This window comes from Euprymna scolopes, chromosome 9 (genome assembly GCF_053919585.1).
Source record: "Euprymna scolopes isolate OS-2025 chromosome 9, ASM5391958v1, whole genome shotgun sequence".
Lineage (NCBI taxonomy): Eukaryota > Metazoa > Mollusca > Cephalopoda > Sepiida > Sepiolidae > Euprymna > Euprymna scolopes.
Window position 1 is genome coordinate 159284847 of NC_136490.1, and position 10293 is coordinate 159295139.

At 39.5% G+C, this 10293-nt stretch overlaps 1 pseudogene; it reads left to right on the top strand.

Moving 5' to 3' along the window:
• The first annotated feature begins 5391 nt into the window (after positions 1 to 5391).
• LOC145285385 (U2 spliceosomal RNA) lies at positions 5392 to 5542 on the top strand (annotated as a pseudogene).
• Positions 5543 to 10293: the final 4751 nt, after the last annotated feature.

The window sequence follows — 10293 nt, forward strand, 5'->3', positions numbered from 1 at the left end:
GAGGAGTGTAGGTTAGTCTCACTTAGTGCTAAGATATCCGGGGTATTTGTTAGGAGAAATGCTTCAACATCAGCTAAATTAGTTCTAAGCCGACGGATATTTGTGAATGCAAGCCTCAAGGGAGGAGGCAAGTTGGATTTGTTTGACCCTAAGCCTGGTTTAAGCTTATTTTTAGATTGTACTGTCATCATGTTTTTTAACGAGTTTCAATTAGGTTAGGGGAAGCCGAACAGGAGGTTATGCAGAGTATAACACATGCATCACAAGTAGACCGTCAGCTGACCCTCAATCAACTAGGACTGTGGCCTCAGGAAAGCCCACCGGGGATGAGTGCAGGGTCCCTTTCCATGCGCGCCATGGCACTGCAAACATCCCGATATTATACAACTGTTGATGGAGCAGCCGCTCTAAGCGCTACCAAAGAGTTAGGGTACCTGTACTACCAGTCGGAAACAGCAGCCAGTAACTGTCAATCCGGTACCCTCAACCCATCAGAGGAAGGTCAACCCAATCTAATTGCTCAGGCATATATGGTACTCAAGCATTCTCAAGTGCCCAGCTTTAGAGGTGGGGTGTGTCGGGAGTGGGGAATCGGCGTTTATTGCCCTAGACAAGAAACAAGATCTACCAATGGGTGTTTCTGTCGAATCACTGTGATAGTATCTCTGCGCCTGACTAATGGGCAAAGAAGGAGTATGGAAGCCGGGCGATAGGCAGGACCTATCTGCTCCTTAAGCAATTTAGGTTTGCAAACCGGTAATTTGTTTGAGTCACCAGCTCTAGGAAGGTTGTCATCCAAGACTGAAGAGGCCTCCCTCCTCTTTGGTTTAGTTTCAGAGTTTTCCTTCTCCTAGACGGATGATCTGGAAAGATCTACTGGGTCCGTCACCACTGAGAGGGTTTGCTCCGCGCCTGGGTTCTAATCCAGGTATTTCTGCGACCCCGCGTGGTTAGTTAATGTTATTGGGTTAGTTTGTAGAGGTTATATCTGCTAAATACTTACACTCCTCAAAGTGGATTAGGGACATTGTTATTTCATTGTTACTGGATAAAGGGGTTGAGTAGAGCTCATGCAGTGTAAGCAACTATGATGGTAAGGAGGCTTGTTAGGAGACATAATGTGGTTTGAGGCTTTCTCTTTTATAAATATATTTTTTTTATTATTTATTTTTATTTATTTATTTATTTATTTATTTTTAATTATTATTCATGTGAGCTTGGGTCTAGTATAATATTAAAGTGTGAGTAAGTGTTAAGAATTGAACTACGAGTTTTGCCCAAACTATATTTTAGATGACAGCAGGGCATGAGATGCGAGTGCAATATAGTACGGGTAAAACAGTAAGTTTTGAGTCATGTGTAATTTGGTAAATAGATATATGGGCTGGTTTTAGTAGGTGCGAATAAAGTTAAAGGTACAAGGTGAGTTTCTATCATTGAGACAAGATGTTTTCAGCTTTCAAGTAAGAGTTATGGACATTTAGCATAGCAAGGAGCATTGGTTCAGTTTCGTAATTGCGTTGCAAAGCTATCTAAGAGGAGACAGTTGTGTAATGCAGTGCGATGTGCTTTGCTTCCGAGTACATACTTTGGCTGTTTAATACCAACTGGAATAGGAATGAACTCCAATGCATGTCTAAAGGATAGAATTGAATAGATGTTTAGTGATGACTAAGCAGTTAGCATGTGAGGGTTAGGGGCTGGAAGTTAAAGATTCCAGTACAAACGGTGTGAAATGTAGGAGTTAAGTGACGGTTTGGTGGGAAGGAGCAGATTGTTAGCCTTCAAGGGATAGGAGTTATTAATTTACAAGAAACAGATCTACATTAGGATTTAGAGTGGCAGGTAAGGGTTTTTTTTGCGCATGCAGGTTAGACAGAGGTAATCGTCTTGGAGGTAAAATGTATATTGGGATTTCGTAGCTAGCAGTTAGGGGCTTGTTCCAGTTACAAGAACTAGTTCATGGCGGATCGGAAATTCGTATTTTGTATTTATAGGAAGACATTAAAATCACGCACGGAGCATAGCACCCACTCAGGAAGAATAGCTCTAGAATCACAGCTAAGATACTGCATATTTAGGTAACGAATAGTGAAAGTTAAATTAGGCGGCACTTTTTTTTTGTTGCACCTTACCGTGGCTGTTTCTATTAAGTATTGTACTTAAATAAAGTTCTTCTGTCATCTAAATAAGCTAAATAGGGATTCCCCCTCCCCATTACTACGTCGATGTGACATGGTAAAAAAGAAATTTATCAGGAAATTGTTTTAAAATAAGTGAATCAAGAATGGTCAAGATGTGTGAGAAATAAGAAAAATTACATAGAATGATATGAGCACAAACGAAAAAATAAAAAATAAATAAAAAATATAAAGGGTTAGATTTGTTTGGTTTAAAAAAGAGGATAAGATATAATATAAAATAAAATAAAATAAAGTGTGCAAAGAAAAAACAAAAAAGTACTTAGCTAAAATTACATCTTCGGTGTGTGGCTCTCTTCGACCACCATGCAAATGACGCTAAGGAATTCTACCCTTACTATGTCAGGTCATTGGAGTAGGGGAGGGGGGCACACTTTACATTTGTGGTCGTTTAGTGAGAGCTTTCTCTTCTTTTTAAAGGAGAAGGAAAGGAAAGAAAACCAATATTCTGCTTATATATTTTGAATAGATCCTGAACTTCGTCACATTTAGATTTTACAACAGTAACTTGGCCAGGCATGAATTAAATTAAAAACTGGGCAATTAGACTGAAAAGAAATATAGAAGCAATACGCAATCTGAAATCAAGATACTTCTCGGATTCTTTCTTTAAGGAATGCATAAAGCAGCAACCAAAAATTATTCGGACAAAATTGCATAGACTGAATCAATTTTTAAAACAAATGACAACAATAGCACGTTTATCCAGCACACTTAATGAGTCACGTATTTATTTCTTCACCGCTCTTATTTTTTCTTTTTGTTTTTATTAGTTCCGGTACGCAAATCCTTCTCAATAAACTAACAATATTAATTCCTTTACTTTGTCGACGACGAAGCCGACTACACTTTCTCATTATTACACATAAACAAACTTCGGTTCTCAGAATTAGTACCTACTAGCATTTCAGCCCGGCGTTGCCCGGGTGTTTGGAGGTGTATGTTCGGCAAAAAAAAATGATAGTAGGAAGGGAGGCTCGAACCCGTACTGCAAAGGAGGAAAAAAACGTGACGTCTTTGCTGTTATGACCACCGCCAAACCGGAAGTGACGTAGGTTTTAATTAAGGCTAGGCAATCGAAAGAAGAGGATGACTTTCGAAAATATCGGCCAAAAAAAGCGCCCCCCCCTGTTGAAAAGTGCCTAGTTAAAGGTGAAGATATTAATGTTTTCAGCCAATTTTTCGATATTTGTCGTCTGAAAGTTCGGACTTTAAAACGATACTGATCTTGGTAAAATCTGTCGCCTCTGTCAAAAGTTTTAGGCAGATATGCATGCATACATACATACATACATACATACATACATTTATATATTGGTAACTAAAGATTTTGGACCCAAACCGACTAAAAAGGTTGTCCTATCTCTGAATACCCTTTATGTAAAATTTCAAATGTTTAAACCAGAAATTGTTTGAGTAACTTGGTAGAGACCACAGGGGTCAATCTTTTAAAACTTTTACCCCTATTAGGACCCCTTAACATTTATTGTTTTGGGCGTACATCAAGTTATTAATTTAGATTGGTGTCAAAGGAACCTATATCTAAAATTTCAGGTGTTTAGACCCAAAATTGGCGGAGGAGTTTGATAGAGTTCTCACAGGTCATATAGTTAAACTTTGGCCCGCTGACAGCCAAATTTCTGGCCGAAAATGAATTACAAAGATTTTCCCAAATCTCAGTAATCTGTATATCAAATTTCGAGTCTGTAGACTTAAAATTAACAGAGTTATTGAGTAGGGAAATGTACACAGACAGACACACAGACAGACACACAGACACGTTCACTTTTATAGATATATAGATTTAGGGCAACATTTTCATGCATTTTGTAGTTTTATTCTGTTAGTGATGCCTCAAACTGCGAACATACAATATTAAGACAGGTTTGCAAAGATTTAATTAATTTCAAAGGAAATTCAACAGTAAGACTCTTATCAAACAAAGCCAAAAGGTCACCTATTATATTTCACTACATAAGTGAACTTAAGTCACTACATCGGTCTGTCGGTCTGTCCGTAACATTTTTGTGCTTGGCATTTTTGGTTAAGATCAAAGGTCTGTTTTTAATAGATGCTGTCCTTAGCTTTTTAAGTTTTTCTTGGCTTTAGGCCAAGATAAAAGTGTGGTATCTGCCGGAACAAATACTGCAAGCCAAGACCATATGTGGGGACAATCCGACATATAAGACCTTGGTAAATGTAGGGGCAACCATTCATACCAATTGTCACTATCCAACTCCCCTACTCCCCGGGGAGTTGGTCCCCATTTTCCCGTAACTCCTCACATTAAAAATCGGCCTTGTGCCTAATTTTGTCGGTGCGGGAGTAAATAAATACCAACCCTTCATACCAATTGTCACTATCCAGCTCCCCTACTCCCCGGGAATTTGGTCCCCATTTCCCCTTCACTCCTAACATTAAAAATCGGCCTTGTGTCTAATTTGCTCGGTGGGGGAGCAAATAAATACGAACCCCACATATCAGACCTTGGTCAATGTACGGTCAACACTTCATACCAATTGTCACTATCCAGCTCCCTTACTCCCCGGGGAGTTGGTCCCCATTTCCCTTTCACTCCTCACATAAAATTGGCCTTGTGCCTGATTTGCTTGGTGGTGAAGCAAATAAATGCCCTTTTGGCCAAGATCAAAGTGTAGTATCTGTTCCGGCAAATACTGCAAGTAAAGACCATATGTTGGGGCAACATCACATAGAAGACCATGGTCAATGTAGGGCAACCCTTCATACTAATTGTCACTTTCCAGCTCCCCTACTCCCCGGGGAGTTGGTCCCCATTTCTTATTAACTCCTCACATTAAAGATTGACCTTGTGACTAATTTGCTTGGTGGGGAAGCAAATAAATACAGCTTTTCTTGGCTTTTTGGTCAAGATCAAAGTGTAGTATCTGTCCGGCAAATACTGCAAGCAAAGACCATATATGGGGGAAACCCCACAATTAAGATCCCTAACTCCCTGGGGAGCTGGTCCTTATTGCCCCTTTACTCTTCATATTTAATATCGGCCTTGTGCCTAATTTGCTCCGTGGGGGATCAAATATATACCAACCCTTCATACCAATTGTCACAATCAGCTCCCCTACTCCTAGGGGAGTTGGTCCCCATTTACTCTTCACTCCTCACATTAAAAATCGGCTTGTGCCTAATTTGCTCGGAAGGAGAGCAAATAAATACCCTTTTCTTTGCCTTTTGGCCAAGATCAAAGTGTAGTATCTGTTCCGACATATACTGCAAGCAAAGACCATATCTTGGTCAATGTAGAGGCAACCCTTCATGCCAATTGTCACTACACAGCTCCTCTACTCCCCACGGAGCTGGTCCCCATTTCCCCTTCAATCCTCACATTAAAAATCGGTCTTGTGCCTAATTTGCTCGGTGGGGAGCAAACAAATATCAACCCCACATATAAGACCTTGGTCAATGTAGGGGCAACCCTTCATACCAATTGTCACTATCCAGCTCCCCTACTCCGCTTTCACTTTCACTCCTCACATTAAAAATCGGCCTTATGCCTAATTTGTTTGGTGGGGGAGCAAATATATACCAACCCTTCATACCAATTGTCACTATCGAGCTTCCCTAGTCCCCGGGGAGGTGGTCCCCATTTCCCTTTACTCCTGAAAAAAAATCGGACTTGTGTCTAATTTGTTTGGTGGGACAGCAAATAAATACCCTTTTCTTGGCCTTTTGACCAATATCAAAGTATGATATATGTACCGGCAGATACTGCAAGCAAAGACCATATGTGGGGGCCACAATACTTCATATATGACCTTAGCAATGTAGGGGCAACCCTTCATACCAATTGTCACTATCCAGCTCCTCTACTCCCCGGGGATTTGGTCCCCATTTCACCTTCACTCCTCACATTAAAAATCGGCCTTGTGCCTAATTTGCTCGGTGGGGGAGCTATCGACCAGGTTTTTAGATAAATGCCAACAAGTAAGCGCTATTCTATCAAAGCAAACAATTCACATATTCATTATATGACCCCCCCTTCATTGTTTCCTGGTTGTTCAGCATGAAAAGGCCGTTCTTAGTAGGGAGAGGTTAGGTTATTTCTTATTTTCCAACAACCCCACGTAAAGACCGGCTTTCGGATAAATACACTTTGCAAGTTGACCAATCACTGCACATTGATCGAACTAGTAATTCGTTCTTACTAAAATAATAACAGGAACATCTTTTCTTGTAACTGCGTAAATGAACTAAAATAAATACTAAAATTAATGCAGCATTCGCCATCCTACATATTTTCTGACATGGATTTATGTTTACTGTATTGTGTTCTTATTTTATTTACTGTTTTAGTGTTGTGTTTTTTTTTCAGTTCATTTATAGTGAATTATATTCGAGTACGCATGGTAAAAATAACAGAGTTAACAATTTCATTACAACGGTACACGGGTCCTGCTAGCATATCATAAAGTTGTGATTTCAAAAATTTAAAAAGATATATCTATATGACAGGTGCATCAGCTTGAATCAAAATTGAAACTAAAACTTCTGAAAAAAAAAAAACAATATATATATATATACATAGCTTGAGTTCCTTCAGCTATAATCGAAACCGAAACAGAAACCTATGAAAAATATTTTGTAAAATTAATTCTAAAATAACTAGATGACTTGAGTCTGGGTGACAGAAAATCTCCCCAGATTGTCATTAATCCTCGCCTCTGTCGACAACATTTTCAAATAAATTTGCGCATCGCAAGAGTCGCTTGCCATTGACTTCTCTCTGATAGTGACTATTGGTCTTCGCCGTAATTTGGATGACAATAAGCCTCTTCAACGTTCCAGATCGCACTAATCCAGTGAAGATCTGATAAGTGCTTTCACTCCTCCTTGACTCTTTTTTGTTTCGACATTTTTGAAGGGGTGAGGGGGGTGAGGATTATGGACAGGAGGAAGGGAAAAGTGAGGGACGTAAGAGGGAGAGGGAGATGTGAAATGGAGAAAGTAGTCCGCATACAACTTCATAGTTTTCTTGATTTGATTTTTTGTTTTATTGCTCTTGTATTGTCTATATGCCATGTTAACGATTTTTAATCTTGTAAATCAGATTCCACATTCGAGGATTTTCTTTAAGATTTCGGTTGTTTCTGTTCGTTGCATAGTCTGAGCCTTCCCCTTGAATCGATTTCTTCTAGTATTATTTCCAAATTCTTTGGAGTTGTTTCTAATGTTCCTATAATTATTGGTATTATGTTGATTTTCTTCAGGTTCCATATTCCTGTGAGTTCTCTGGCAAATTCCATATAGTTATTTAGCGTTTCTGTCTCTTGGCTCTTCACCATATTGCTGCTGTGACGGCAAAATCTATAATTCAACAAGATCTTTTTTTCTTGTTGATTATAATGAGGTCCTGTCGTCTGGCTTGGATGGGATTATCTGTTTGAATCTCCATGTCCCAAAGTATTTTGTAGTTTTCAATTTCCAATATAGTCTCCAGCTTGTTTGCGTGTTCGAGATGCAGTCGTCTTCATAACCCCCAGTGCACTGCCATCCCTATATCGTCGTGTCTGTCCTTGTATTCTTTTTTGGGCTAATTTACTGCATTCGCTAATTACATGCTTTCTCGTTTCATCTTTTTTGTCCACAAAGTCTACATTTACTATTTCTCTGTGTTTTGTCTATTTTAGCTTTGGTGTGGTTCGTTCAAATCGCATTGTCCTGTGCAGTTAACGGCAGAGATTCTGTTTCTCTGTTCATGTGTTCTGTCCTTAGCCACGTCCAGGTGTTTACGAGGTTACCTTCTTTTGTCATTTTTATGAAACATCTATGTTTTCTCTTCTCTTTTTTTCTTGTATCTTTGTTTTTCGTTGCTTCATATCTGTATTCTTCCTGATGGTGTCTCTCGTTGTGCTGATCAGTCTTTCTGTGTTCTGGCTCATGTAGTTTTCTCTTTATTTGCTTCCTACATAATCTTTTACACTTATTACTCCTCTTCCCCCGTTCGTTCCTTTTCATACAGAGTCGTTTAGAATCGTCTTTTGTGTGTAACGCATCGATATTAATTTCCTAGTCCTCTGCTCAAGATGCCTAAGTTTCTCTTATGCCCAGCCTACGAATGTCCCAGTACTTTATTAGCTATACTGCCCAGATGTTTACTATATAGCTTTGTTACTAAGAGTTTTCTTGCTCTTCTAAAATACTTTTTCCAATTTTCTCTTTACTTTCTGTAGATTTGATGGTGTCTGCTTTCCGAACACTTAAATATTTGTATGTGTCATATTCTCTAAGCGTGCCCATTTTCTCTTGGTTTGGCCAGTCCAGTACCATCTGATATCACTAGTTTTCCTCTTTTCATTTCCAGTAGTGCACACTTTTCCATCCCGAATTCCACTCTAATGTCCTGGCTGACAATGACAAGTTGACTGGGAAGCTCTCAGAGAACATATCAGAGATGCACCATGTACCAATATTATTTTCTGCTGAACAGTGTGCCTATAAGACAACTGAATAGTGCGAAGCGGGCATTGAAGCACATGTCCCATCACAGAAGTATTAAAGCAAGCCCCACTCATTCCCATGGTTCATCACAAATTGTGTAGCTGCCAGCGCACAACGGTGGCATGCACTCCACTGGTTCATACGCCATAAGCTAAATACAAATAGGCAAAAATTTATAGATACAAGAAATCACAGTAAGAAAGAAATAGCCAAAAGAAGGCATGCTGAAATAACCAGAAACACATAGAATCGCAGAAGATAGGAACTTGCGATTTATGGAAAATTTATAATAGTGTAGTGAATAAAGCGCAATCAGTAATTCCTCCACTATCCAACAACCACAAAGTTGCATGCACGGCATGCGCGAGAAAACTGAACTGCTTGCCTGGCGATCTGCTTCCTAAGAATCAACAAACAACTCTCTTCCAATTTCCCTATGCGGAGGGAAACCAAAACAGATGATCTCAAAAACATCCCTTCTCATATGCGCGATATCATAAAAACTTAAACATCTCCTAGACGCGTGGGCCTGATTTCATCCTTATTATACTAATTAAGAAATGCTTAGCTGAGCTAGCCTTCGTACTTTCCAAAGTCTACAATAAATGCTTTTTTGAATCTTGCTTCCATAATAGTTGGAAAGGTGCCTCTGCTGTATCTCTGTACAAGAATTCTAGTGAAAGGACTGACCCTCTCAATTGTCGCCCTATCAGCCTCCTCCTCCTCCTCTTTGCTATAATCTTTGAGACGCTAATCAATCAAACACTAATCCACCAATCCACCACCATACAAAAGCTAATCTTCTCTCGGACAAATAGTACGGATTTAGGCAATGTCGTTCTACTGGAGATATTTTAACAGTCATCACCCAACGCATATACCATGCGCTGGATAAGGTAGTTGATGTCAGGGCTGTAGACTTTAATATATCCAACGCTTTTGACAAAGTCTGGCATGAAGGGCTCTGGACGAATACTAAATATAATTAGATCTTTCTTAGACAATAGAACCATCTAGAATGTAATTGATGGACGTTCATCCAAGCAGCATAACATTAATGTGGGAGGGTCTCACGGGTCAATCTTTGGAACGCTATTATTCCTTATATTTATTAACGACCTCCCCGATAATATTGTGTTTGAGATGGGTATATTTGCTGATGATGCAACGCTCCATAACATGCATAAGGGAAAAACGGATGTACACAAATCTAAACAAAAAAATGATTGAATCGTTTGAATATAACCTCCAGCCCGTAGCGGAATGGGGCCGTAAATGGATGGTAACATTTAATGCTAGTGAGACTAAGCTGCTCTACTTTAACAATTACAAGAAGCCTCTCCAACCACCGATATCCATGACAAATAACTCCTTACCTTAGAATTCTTCCTTCAAACTCTTTGGCTTAACATTCAGGAAATATGAACTGAACATGCTGGAGCTGCTGCGAGAAAGTGGGCTTCCTCTATCGTGCTAGAAAACCACCCACACCTGAGAATATACTGAACCTCTCCAAAGCCAACAGTCATTCATGCATGGAGTATTATTGCCACATCTGGGCTGATGCATCTACCACAATACTCTCCCTCTTGGATAGGGTAAAAAAGGGGTCTCCAGT